Consider the following 10,773-nt stretch of genomic DNA (forward strand, 5'->3'; position numbering starts at 1 on the left):
CATTGCGCACCTTACGGTTGAAATCGTTATTTTACAAAAAATTAAGCAATATCTGAAAACAATAATAGTAATAACAATTTTTTTTAACGGTATTTATGTGTAACAACGGCTAAAAAACGGACCAATGCTTATAAATCATTATATATATATATGCAATATGCAAAACCATAAACGTACTTATATCATAATGTACACAGAAAGAGAGAGAGTGAACTGCCACAACAGTCTTACAATATACATATTATAATATTATCATCGTATACGATGATAATGAAAACCGTTACGACGGCAAAGGCAATTGTATAAAATAATATTATGTACGGAATGCACCTGCTATTGCAGCAGTAGTACATCATTGCGCACCTTACGGTTAAAGACGTTATTTTTACAAAAAGTGAAAGATTAAGCGATATCTGAAAACAATAATAATAATAATAATAAACAATTTTTTAACGGAAAAAAACGGTCCTATACTTATTATTAAGTTATTAATTATATCGCATTTACAATATACAAACGTACCTATAATATGGGTATAATGTATAATATATACGATTATTGTATGTAATATATTATAACATCGCTTTTGCAGATGATCATGATGTGTACAGTTTGCCAGCAAACAAATGTTCAAGTATATACGTATTAAAATAACGTGCAGATAGGCCACACACGACTACACGCGAGTCTTAACGGTAAACAATATCGTTAAAAGGGTGAACTGCTACGTAGGTACGCTATGTAATATGTGTGTGTCGTTAACAATTATATCCTTATTAATATAATAATATATACCTAATGAGCGTGTTAATCTGCGCTCGTTCATCTGTCTGCAAAACGACCTGTTGTTAAATGTTGTGGAAATTTTAAAAACACGATAATCATATTATAATATTATATTTACAAATGGTATATTAAAAATCAATTCTCGGACCTCATGCCGAGCGCAGGTCGTACCTAAATACGAACAATAATCGTTATTACTATATCCTATCTTATACCACGTATATTATATCGGTTAAATATTATGTGTGTACATTGTACGCATGTATTGCAGTATACGTACTGGCAACGAAAAAAGGCTTTTAGTCTGACGTAGGTAAACCAGACCAAATGTATCAAGAGGTGGTGTGTGGTGTTAGAAATCAGAACGCATTACCTGCAGTTAAGCATTTTTAATAGGTACCTATATTATTACGATTTTAGATTTGTGAGTATAATATTAATGAAAAAGTAAATGTTTTTCCAAACTTATTTGTTGCATTGGTGTAACCCTTCTAAGTGCGTCACCGAACTATCATTTGCAAAGCTCAAAATTGTTATACATATTTCAATATACTCGTATAATAAGAAACAGGTATTGTTGTTAACACAAACAAGTGATTAACATATTTAGAAGTAGATTATCAGCTCTAACAAATAATTTAACTATTATTAGCTGTATAATTGTACAATTTGACATTGCGAGAGAAAAATTGAACAAGTTTTGAATGACAAGAAGGGGGTGGTGATACGGAAATAATAAGTTAAATCGAGGTGTAGGGTTATTTTAAGGGTCAACCAGACCACTGCAATGCTACTCACCAAAAATCAGGCGGGTAATGTGGATGGGTACAGTGGAGGGAAGTATCTACGAAAATGGATTTCTATCGACTTTTAAACGAGGCGGGTACACAAAGCTTAAAATATATTTATAGGGTTGCAAGATTCTCTGTGACAAAATCAATGGAGACAACTATATATGACTATTTTTGTCCAGAGCATTGCAACTTTATCACTTAATAATAACTTTGTTTTGCCTGGATGCAGTCCCCTATAAACGTATATATATGATCATAAAAAAGCACTTGTATGGTTTGGGCAATTTTCTATTCCGTTAAATCCGTGGTCTCGGTGAAATTGTATTATATTATATATCGCCCTATTAATTATATACATATTATATTGTATAGTTACAGCAGTCGCCTCATATATAGATACCTACTGTATTATATAATACTGTATAGTTGGCGTCAGCAGATTTTTTTTATAATTTTTTTTCCCGCTACTCTCGTGATGTCACCACGCGCCAAACGCGTAATTTAATATACGAAATCGGCCGAACTGCGGAGAGAAAAGGAATTGAATGAAGAAGAACATGAATAAGAAATGATAATAAAAACACCGCGCTCAACGAAATTTTGACACAAATCGGTAACTGGAAACATATAATAATAATATTAAAATTTGACATACGTAAATCGTATATAGGTTTCACATATTATACATTATCATATACATAATAATATCATAGACGCTGCAGCACATCACAACATATTATATTAAATTGTATTCATATATGATTGTATGTATATATATAATATATTATATTATATGTTATAGGTAGTACTGGAGTAGGTACCCGTCGAAAAAAACCAAATCGTTTCACGAAACCGTGTCAACCGTGACGGAGTCGAAAGACTTATCATCGTGTGTGTATAATACTGCAGCGTGTATAATAATATGCACATATTATTATACGAAATTTTGCGGAAAGGGACCCGCTGCGAGGCAAAGTCGTCCGTCCGTCAGTTCATCGCCGTTGAGGCGTAAAAATTACGATGTTTACGGGCGATCGCCAATCACTATAACTATAACATTATACCTACACTATTATTCTGGATCGCACACGTATTGTTGACTATATTGTTATCGTTTATCGTTTATATTTGTATCGCCCTCCACGATGCGTAAAGACTGTAATAACGCGCGGTGTGATGCGCACTGCAGTTTGAAGCCATTATTATTATTATTATATGAAGTTTGGACGTTTATACAAGACTCCTCGGACGTTCGGATGTAAAGTTTTTTTTTTTTTTTTTTGGGTTAAGGTCGGCGGCTGTGCCGAAGGCAAGTAAGTCGGAAAGTGTACGTGTATAATATAACGCGTACGGCCGAAGATAATCATATTATCGTGAAGACGGTGGATTTATATTCTAATAACGCGCGCACGGTCGACGTATATACGATAATATATTTATATAAACACATGTATGCATATACAGGGTGATTCTTTTATCGTGAACTGGGCAATGTCTTGGAAAATACAAGGAATAAATTGTTCAACATACTATTTTACATGTCGTTTTTTCCCATGATGTCTACACATCGGTATTAATTCATTATTGTTCTTCAAATTTAAAAAGAAAAAACATTTTGAAAATTCACTTTATTTTCTAAGATACTGATATTCTTAAATACTTTTCCAAGGTTCACGATAGAAGAATCTCCCTGTATTATTTACCTATAGGTTAAACACACCATATTTTACACTGCATTTTTCCACGATGTGCCCCGTATACACAGCACTCAGGAGCAGTATAATAATATTAGCAGGTAGCTATATATAGAGAACGAACCATCGTATAATATATTATAAAATTATAATATATTATGTTACCTATTTAATATCGTAAATATTTCAAGTACGTCTCACCGGAGAGATCTTTGCCGTATAAATTAAATCTTAAATACTTTATTATACGCGACTACATGTTGAATGTATATTTATATACTAGTATACAAATAATATTCGCGTTCAATGAAACACATAGAGCAGTGTATACGACTGCTGTAGTAGTATAGTATATATTATACAGAATAATATATATATATATATATGTATTAATTAAAATGGATGTATCAGTATTCTGTTTTTCTCTATAGAGATGATGAGGATTGGCTAATGGAATATATTATTTATTTATAATTATATTGCTTTAGGTGCAACGAAAACTGTTTGCTGATACCTATATATCCATACATCCGTGTCGATATTGCGTGGGTGTTTGTATATATTATTTCCATACGCTTGACAAGTTTTATTTTATAAAAATCATGTCAAGTTTGTTTACCGAACAATAATATTATTTTGAAAAGATACTAGAAAAATAACATTTATATTTATACCATATAGGTAGATCTATTTGTATATTCACGTATGACGTATTGTTAGATATTATATAATACAATAAGTTATTAATTATTATATTAACAAAATCTAATTTGATATAAGATTTATTGAATACCTTAATCCCCGACTACAGAAAGAGAATTGCAGAGATAGTTTTTATCAATATCGTTTTGATTACTATAGTTTTTTACATTCAAAATACGTTAACTCGTATATTCTATGAAAAAAAATAATATTTGGTATGCCACGGATAAATAGAATTGTATTTATTTTACTTTTCCACGTCGAAAACTTTTAAAAGTGGACTCGTCCCATTTCTGTGCAGCTATAGCGTATCATCTATACATAGAACGTCCGACGTCAGTTTTTCAAGCCGTAGCCCGTATTCGTTAAATCATATAAAATATGCATGTAAAGTATACGAAAAGCGTCTATCGATTGTTACGCTTAATTGTCTCGACTTACGACAAACGCACGGACGATGATAAATATTTCAAAAGGCCGCATTACCATTATACACATTACACATATATATATATTATTTTGCATAGTATAGCTAGCATATATACACGTTGTATACAAAGGCCTCGTTCCTTTAAACCATTGGTATAAAGTATAGTTATATCATATTATATATATTATAAGCTGAAAAAGAAAAAACCGTTAACCGAGCGTGTTTCGAGAAAACGCGGTCTCTACAGTCTTATTATTACGTTATTATACTTACGAGACATATAGCTGGTACCGACCGTTACACCACGGACGGGGCAAGTCCAGGGCCACGATTGGCCGCTGTCCGGAAAAATAGACCGCTGCGCGGGTTCCTCTATATATATATATATATATATATATATATAATATAATAATAATAAATAATAGCCAAATATTCTTTTCACGATTGTATACGTCCTTTCACCGCGGCAAGTACACACACTATAGCCATGTGTATATATATATTATATACCCTGCACAACGGGACAAGTAGGTATAATAATATAATATATAGATAAAATATTGTATGTACATAGGTACCGCGACGACGACGACGACGGTGGCGGCGACGACGACCGGATAGCCCTCTTTGACCCTATTTAAATTTGTTACATCCCGAAGAACACCCCACCCCCCGGTGAAGAAGATACGCGGTCACTCGCTTAATATATTAACAACATATTATATTGTATATCGCGGGGCGGCTGCGGAGGTCGCGTACACGGTCTAACCCCGGAAGTTTGGTGCACCCCGCGGCAAGAAGAGAAAAGGAAAAAAAAGGGGGTGAAAAGGACACGACGGTGATGGGCAGCCGCCGCGGCGAAAGGGTCAAGTTACCTGTCACGCGGTCCCTGCCTGCCAACTGGAGCGATTTGCACGCGGTGCTGCTTTCTTCGCGCGACCGCTCATTATCTGCGTACACTCGGGCACTGCACGCACCGAACGGCGCATAATGCGATATATATTATTATTATTATTATTATATAAGTGCGTGTGCGTATGTGCGTGTTTGTGTGTGTGTGTCGTACAAATACGAATATGCAAATCGAATATATAAACGAAACCCCCATGGGAATCGGACCATTTATTTCAATATGCGCCGCGATACGTATCAAAAGGTAGGTCAATTCGGGCATTGTCCAATATAATATATATATATATATATATACAGCCACTTTTTCCCTCTTTTATTTTCCGATCAAAATGTACGTTACGAATTATTTTTTTTCATCGTTCACCTCGTCCGTGCGTGGAACGGAAAATATAACGGCCGAAAAATTGTACTCTATATAATATTATTATTATATAATATAAAGAAGGTATAATGTACCTATATTATATATTATTGTGCCGCAACGCGATAATATATAAACGACATACGCTTTTCCCGACGCTCCTCATAATTTCTGTCGCGGACGACGACGACGGACATCATTATAATATTATTATTGTAGCCGGCAGGTATATAGAATATAATAATACAATATATATTATTATTTTTCTTACGCGATCGCTGCAGCAGCAGTAGATACGCACAGTCTTGTTTCCAGACCGTCGCCACCGCAGTGCATAGCAGAATAGCTGATCGACGGCATTAAAATCGAATTTAAAACGAATTACCATTTCTATGATTCGTTTGGGAAAAAGAATTTACGACCGTTGCTATATACCGCCGCAGCAGTCGCATACCTATATATACCAACTGTATACTATGTGTCTCTGTCTATATTATAGCAAATGCAACACGCATAATATTATTATATATTATTTACACGAGCACGCTGCAAACGAATTTGTACCTATATTATACTTATAATTTATATATACATTGTTCGCCGGATGTCTTGCCGCAGCGCCATTATACACGTCATATTTTGCAAACTATCCACAGGACCATCCCATGAGAACGTTTTCGTTCTCATTGCCATAATATATTATATTATAATAATATGTACACGAGTATATACGCGCACACGGTTATTTTTTTCCATGAGATCCACAAATACCACACGTGCAATTGATGCTGTGTACAATGAACATATATATATTCTATAAAAACATAGGTGTACGCGTCCGTTTTTTTTTTCTCTTCAAATATTTACTTTAAAAACAATGTTTATATTTATATACCTATACCCACTGAGACCGTCACTCGTTGTGTGTGTATATTATATTGTAAACCGACTATAATACTTGTTGCGAAATATTACCGAGGAAGATATTTTTACATAATAATATATTCATACCATAATTAAAATCAAATCATATAATGTTGCGTATTATTGTAAAGTGACAATAATCATTAGTTGTATAGTACCTACCTATATCGATTGACTACAATTTATAGGCGTAATATTATTATATAATATAATATTTATTATATGAATATAGGTACGTTTTATGACGAAGTGTATATTATGCTGCCACTGCAGAAAATAAAATATATTTAAAAAAAAATGTACGTGGTAGGTATGATGACAATATTACAGCATGGGAAAAGATTATATGGATAATAGCTTGTTGGTGTTAATGTTCGTATTCTACCTAGGACCTAGGTATTACATAGTATATAATTTAAGAAAAATGATTTAAGATATTTAAACGTGTTATGTTATATATATGCTTATAAATAAGCGACGATTATAAATGGATTTAATGAGAGTAATTAAAAATGTACAAACTTATAAACACTGCACACTGGACGAAATAGAGGGGATAGTGAAAACAATTTATTAATATATATAATGACACCAATTACACAGTGTTTTACTCTAAGGTTACAAAATTAATTAAACCCAAATAAACGTCATCTCTGACACATCAAAACGACTCAAAAACATTATTGATTCAAATTTCGTCGGAGTTGTAGATAATTATAGGTAAACATAATATTAGACTTAAACGTCGAAACACGAATTATTGTTCAAAAAGTTTATAGGAAAAAAATTACTAGAAAAACTTATTTTTCCACATTTTAAATTTAATATTTATTAACTATCGTGCGGATTTGTTACCATTTAATTAATACCGTGTTATAATTAATATTTATCTATTAAATATATTCGTACCTATATAAATCGAACGATATATCCTTTATACATTGAATATACATACGGAATAATGCCAATACGTACCTATATTATTAAAAATAATAAATATTAGGTATATTACACTCAACACTTGGCAAAATGTTTTTTTTTCTAAAATAATTTCATCGGAATAAAGTAGACAATATAAATAATATTATATTAACAACGAGCATAATGCTAAATACCATAATCTATAGAACGTTAACGCGTACATTAGCCATTGTATTTTTAGTAGGTACTTATTAACTAATTTTAAATGAGGGTGCGTTCATTTACAAAACTGCCCGTGTGCAGGAAAACTAATCATCAATTAAGTATATGGTAATCACCATGATAATCTAACGATGATGTTGATGATGTCTTCTCAAAGGTGCACGAGAAATTGAAGAATATAATATGGATAATTGATATCAATATAATATAATGTCTATTATTTACAATAGGTAGGTACGCCTTAGTTCTTGAAAATATAATACTATCATAAAATATGTTCTCCGACATTTTTAAATCGAACTATTAACACATAATTATTCGTCGGCATGTGGAATGGTAAATCCCTGAACCACTGCACCCATATTATACTAATTGAACCCCTAATACCTGAACGGGAAAAAAAATAATAAACTTACTAATTGAGTCCCGGGCATAAAGGAAAAATATATACGAATTGAGACCGTGATTGGGAAACGAAAAATATACAAATTGAATACGAATATTGTTTTGAGTAAAATATAAAATAAACCATAACATCATATAAATACGTATATTATGGAAACGACTACACGTCATATAATTTAACATTTTTAATGACTTTAATAACACGATTTGAAAATATCTATTATTTACATCTATTATCTATAGATTATTGTATCTATTATAAAATACTTCAAAAATAACATTACCTGTGTCCTTATTCTATGTTACGGACTGTCCTAACTCAAATCTCTGTTAAAAATTGAAAGGAAGATTCAAAAAAAAAAAAAACAATTTGACGGGACTGAGTTAATATTAAAACATAGACTCAATTATTATTACATTTAAAATTTCTTTTTTCGGGACTCAATTAGTTTATATAGTGTTTATACCTTGAACAAACTGGGACTCAATTATCGTTATAAAAGGTTTTATATTGAGGCTCGCAATATTCATGTGCACCTTACCTTTACAGAACTGTTATTGTTTATTGTTATTTTATTTTTTTAATTTTCAGTTTAAATAGGTACCAATAATTTCGATCCATATGCGATATCTTATAATACTGTGACGTCTTAACATAAAAATAACAATAAAGATATAGAAACAATTACTGTTAACGATTACATATTTAAAGACTTAAAGAGTATGTACTGCACATTAATATTATATATCCATATAGATAAATTGTATGTGTATGTACCTATATATTATCGTTTCCTAATATTCAGCAATTAACAATTTCAACTTTTCCAAGAATTCCCTCGAAATTAATTTACCTTGAAACCGGTAAAAAATGAATAATTATAATTTAAATAGAGTCATGATTTATGTAGGTACATATATATATACGAAAAATAATACTGATCATTCCGAGATATTTTACCGGTGAATTTTAACACGCGTTAATTAGATTTGTTTTTCAAATTAATTATACCCCACGATGCTTGTTTTAAACGCATTGTAATTTGTTGTTAATAATCCGTAGTTATGCATCTTTAAATTATTTTAATTTCATAAATATTTTTTTAACACGTAGGTACATGATGATGTGAACGTATACGATATGCTGTTGTATACAGTATATTTACTTAATATGCACAGTGTATATACATACAATATATTATATAGTTTTATATACAAATGATAGTTCTCCTATTTTTTTTTTTTTTTTTCATAATTATTAAAACCTTTAAAATCTTTTGAAACTTTTCGTTTGGAGATTTCAATACGATTGCTGCGAGAGTAAAAAGTTTTGTTGATGATAATTATAATATGCAATATGAATATTATGGCTTGCGCAGACTTTATACTATTATTATATATGGTGCAGCGTCGATGGGCTCTATGCGGCCTGCAACATTTATAAAATAAAAGCTATTTGCAGTGTTTGCGCTTATAATAATATAAAGAACCAATGCAAGCATAACTATACAACATATAGCTCAAGTCAGTAAATTCGATATACAGCCATACTGCAGCAGATACGTCTGGAGATTCGCTTTTCGTGATGTTTACACGTGCAGCCGAGTAATTACTATCGACTATATATCGTATAATAATATAATATTATATCATTATAATTTTGACGGAGCCTATATAGAATATTATAAAAATGTTGACTTTCTTTAGTTGCACTACTATAGTGTATTATTGGCACGGCCGTTAGCCGAACAAGATGGTGGGAGGGGGGGGGAGATGGAAGGGCTACACACACGAAGCTTATAATAATTATACTCCGATGAGTGAAAAACATAAAGTGGTGAAACATGTAAGACGGTCAAGGTATGTGAAACGCACAGAATAGACACATGCTCGCGTAATAAATTGGAGCTGCAGTATATATATATGTATACGAAATAGATATAATTACGCCAATTATAATATTACAATACAATATAATATCGTCGCAGTTGACTATATACCTATGTATAAGCCTACGCATAAGTATGTCTCCGCCCGCAGAGATCTGGAACGGAAAAATGTATCCTGCGGTAAATAAAAAAAAAATACCTATTCATAAATGATTATTCTCCATAACTACACATAGGTACTATATTATAATATATGAATACGAACGAGTACGCCCGTCGATGTCCGCGGCTGCGATGATGGGTATATAGCGTATAATATATAATAACAATATCAGCCGTTTGTATACATATTTATAATCGTGCGGGTCAAAAGGTATAATTATTTTGAAAAAAAAAAATTTTAAAAATATCTTAATGTAGTATTAATGCCGCGATGACCTAAAAGTAAGCTTATTTGAATTATTGTCACTGTATTTAGTGTGCAGCGTTGGGCGGAAAACTCTTCCGAAAAAGCATTCACGCGGGTGATCCGATGGACCGAAACGATGATCTGCCGGCGACGTCGTCTCCCGTTTATTCGATATATGCGCCAAACGCTAAACGATTGAACGAATTTAATATGATCGCAGCAGCCGGATGCAAATGCTTACCACAGCAGGCACGGCGTCGACGAGATTCACATCATACATTATAATATGGACCGATGAGATGAACTTGAGTTGGCGGAAAACGA

Source organism: Metopolophium dirhodum, chromosome 6 (assembly GCF_019925205.1).
Source record: "Metopolophium dirhodum isolate CAU chromosome 6, ASM1992520v1, whole genome shotgun sequence".
In the NCBI taxonomy this organism is placed as follows: Eukaryota; Metazoa; Arthropoda; class Insecta; order Hemiptera; family Aphididae; genus Metopolophium; species Metopolophium dirhodum.